Source organism: Acinonyx jubatus, chromosome A3 (genome assembly GCF_027475565.1).
Source record: "Acinonyx jubatus isolate Ajub_Pintada_27869175 chromosome A3, VMU_Ajub_asm_v1.0, whole genome shotgun sequence".
Classification (NCBI taxonomy): Eukaryota; Metazoa; Chordata; class Mammalia; order Carnivora; family Felidae; genus Acinonyx; species Acinonyx jubatus.
Window position 1 is genome coordinate 74,594,500 of NC_069388.1, and position 3,828 is coordinate 74,598,327.

The window sequence follows — 3,828 nt, forward strand, 5'->3', positions numbered from 1 at the left end:
CTCTGCTTCTCTACCTTCATTCTCTCTCTCTCTCTCTCTCTCTCTCTCTCTCTCTTTCTCTCTCTCTCTCAAAATAAATAAATAAATAAACATTAAAAAAATCAGTGCAGCAGCTTAAATAAAAGAAATTAAAAATGAGGTTCTGAAAAAATCTCAGCTTGACCACATATGAAACAATTTAAAAATCTTTAGAGGTGTATTGAGAAAAAACAGGCTTTCTATTTAAAAACAAAAAAATTTTTGTCATTACCAAAAAGACAGATGTCCTTAGGTAAAAATAATAAAAACCCCATGCTGCACAGATAATGCAGATAGTTCTATTAATGTAGTCAATGGGCAAAAAGCAAGCCATGGTCTTCAGCTCCAATTTTTTGTTCATTTGTTGTTGGAATTTTATATTCAATTCTTGTTGGATGACTAAACCGGATGGTGGTAAGCCCACATTTACTCAGCTGGGCCCTGCTCAGCCTCCAGAGGGGATGAATTTTTATCTGCTGGATCAGCTACTTTTGTCTCTACCATCTTGTTATTTAGGGTTTTCTGGGTGTCCGTGTTGGGAACTGAAGTTTGGAGGTGCCTGTGTTGAGGTGGCTGCTGACCTTGGGTCTCATGCCCTTGATTTTCCTTATTTTCTTCATTGCTGTCCTCTCTAGCTGTCCTTGGTGTGGAGGACCCCTGCAGGATCGTGGTCTGTAGCCTGATACATATTCTGTATCATTGGCCTACCTTGTTCCCCTGCACTCTGTTTGTCAGCTCTCTCCATCACCCTTCCCTCCACAGGAGAGTTGGGATACTGTGGTGGGTTGAAGTGCACAGGGTCTCTGTATGGTAGTAAACTGGGAACCCTTGCCTGCAGCAGGGCAATGCTGTTGGGCCTAGCCTTCGGGAGCATTTTCCTGTCCCATGTTCTTCTCCCCACTCTCCCTAGTCTGCTAAATTCTCCTGGGAATTTTATGGAGGACCCCTGCCACATGCAGAGCATCTTAAAGGTTATGGTCTATTGAGTATTTCCTGCCTTGCTCTGGAGCTCCTCCAGGTCCTGTCACATTTGCTGTAACCGCACCCTTTTCTCCCTCAACAACATCAAACTCTATAGTCTCTCCGTCTCCTATGCTGATGGTGAGGTTTTGGGGTGATGATGGGGTTCATGGGGTTTGGAGCTGATGGCCAAGAAAGAAGTTTTGAAGACGTCTCTGGTGCAAAAGGGGTGATTTTATTAAAGTACAGGGACAGGACCGTGGGGAGGAAGAGCTTAACTGGGATTGTGAAGAGTGGCTCATTATACACTACAGGGCCAGAGGAGGTAAAGTCAAAAGGGAAGTTTACAAAGATATTTTCATATGCTAAAGATTCACAGATTACTGGAGGCCTAGCTATTGTCAAACTAAGGCTGTTTTTCTCTCCAACAAAGCATTAACATTAAGACAGTAGGGAGTTCCTGGAGAACTCTGCCTGCCTCAAGTATTTGCCAATGGGCTACAGGTTATAAGGAAATTCAATTTTCTCTGCCATTTCCTTCTGCCTTTGTTCCCCACATCACTATGGAGGGGAGGGTGATGTTGGCACTCCAGGAAACTGAGTCTAGAGGTTTTTGGAGATTAGGCTATTGATAAGATTGCCTTTTTCTTATAATTTACTACTCTATCAGTTTAACCATTTGTTTTCTGTCCTTTCCTTTGTCTTTGGGCAGCCAGGAGTGCCTGAGGAATGTCACACATTTCCCATCTCAGGGTGGGGGCAGGGGTGGTAATGCTGGCTTGTGCTTGGCCCCCAGCTTGCCTTATGGTCCCTCATCACTGAGAAGGTACTTCCTGGGGTTATTCTTCTTTGCAGAAGTCTGGTATACAAATATATATCTTCTTTGATGTCATTTCTGTTCATGAAACCATATCCGTTTCTTACATTGAACCATTTAACTATTCCCAAGATCTTCCTTGCAATGCCTTTTTTATCTCAGTTGGCAGGCACCACCCAAAATGAGGCTCCCTGGACTCCACCCCTCACACCACTCTGAGGAAGAGGTGCTGGGCTTGGGGTCTGCAGCTCCTGAGGGCAGGGCAGCAGGCGCTGCTGGGTGTCCTCCTCCCTGCTCATGGTCACGGTGAAGGTAACTGGGGCTTGCTGTGGCATCTGCGGCTCCTACTGGGTTGTGTAACTCTGCCGGTGGTGGGGCTGCTCAGAGACATCTGGGATCTTCTCTCTGCTCCTGCAACAGCCTGGGCTTGTGACTGGAGACTAGAGTCTGAAGTGGTGGTTTGGAGCAGGGGTGGGGTTGGGGAGGACGGTACTGCACAGGACTGAGCCCTCAACCTGTGGAATATGGTGCTATCTACGGGTAATTAATGTCAGAATTCAGTTGAATTCTCAGATACCCTGCTGGTTTCTAAAGACTGCTTGGTGTTGTGCTGGATGCCCTCACACATACGTTGGAATTGGGTCCAGGAACCCAAATAAGACCTTTTAATCCATAGCAGTAATAATATGCTCTCAATTTACTTATTCAGTACCGATCACTTAGCTCCCTTTCCTTCAGCTCCTGAGATTTTTCTCACCTGACCAATATAGATCTGCTCCTCTAAAATCAAAGCAGAATCTTCAGGATAAATTAAACCTTCCAAATTTAAATGTTCAGGAACAAAATTACCTCCCAAAACAAAAACCCAGGGGAGTTGTTACTTATTCAAACCCAGAATAATTGTATACACAAAAAATTCTATGCACAGAAACATTAGCATTAAAAATAATTATATCTAACTTCCGTAAGATTTTAGTATAATTCAACCCTTCCAATAAGCCCAATTTTTAGTACTAAGAGAAGTCACTGGGAAGTCATATTTATAATATAATCTTTCCACAGAATTCATTTTAATTAAAAATCAAGTGGTCCCAAGTTTTCCGTTAAGGCTTTATGATAAAATATTCCATTCATCATGCTTTCCATAATGAAAGATTCAACTATAAACTTGCAGAAAAATGGAATAGATGAATCAAAATATTCTTTCATTTTAGTTAAGTTAATATGATCTGATATCTGTTAGGAGTTCATAATCACATCACTGAAAGTGGAAATTATACAGAAAAAAATTGACAGATTTGATTGAACTTTTTAAAAAACTTCTGTATATTAAAAAACACCTATATAACTCAAGGCATATTTACCCTAAATATCAACATAACTTTTATGTTTTTTTTAAGTTTCTATTTATTTTTAATTTTTTAATTTGAGTACAAATGTAAAACAAATCAATACTGGGGTGCCTGGGTGGCTCAGTTGGTCAAGCAAATGACTCTTGGTTTCAGCTCTGGTCATGATCTTGTGGTTTATTGTTTGAGCCCCACATGAGGCTCTGTGCTAACAGTGCAGAACTTGCTTGGGATTCTCCCTCTCTCCCTGTCTCTCTGTCCCTCCTTTGCTCACATGTTTTCTCTCCCTCTCTCTCAAAGTAAATAAATAAACTTAAAAAATTGTTTAAAAAATCAATACTGAGATTACTGTCAATAGAAAATGGGTAAAAATGACATGATTAGAAATTTCACAAAAGAAGAAAATGGCCATAAACACATAAAAAAGTTTATCACTTTAGTAAACAAAAATGCAAAGTGAAAGAATAATAAGATATTGCCAATCTATTTAACTTACATAAAATGTTAACTATATTAATGCTTCCAAGAGTTTGAGAAATAATTGCTCTGATGCACTGCTGGTGGAAAGGTAAAAGTTCAAATCTTTCTGAGGAACAGCTTGGGAACATGCAACAAAAGCCTGAAATATTTGCATATTGCAAATCCAACCTTTCAAATTTACCCTTAGGAAATAATCTGATGTGT

At 40.6% G+C, this 3,828-nt stretch overlaps 1 pseudogene; it reads right to left on the bottom strand.

The window, feature by feature from the left end:
* Positions 1-444: 444 nt before the first annotated feature.
* On the bottom strand, positions 445-2,094 carry LOC113603129 (Y-box-binding protein 1-like; annotated as a pseudogene).
* Between the last annotated feature and the right edge of the window lie 1,734 nt (positions 2,095-3,828).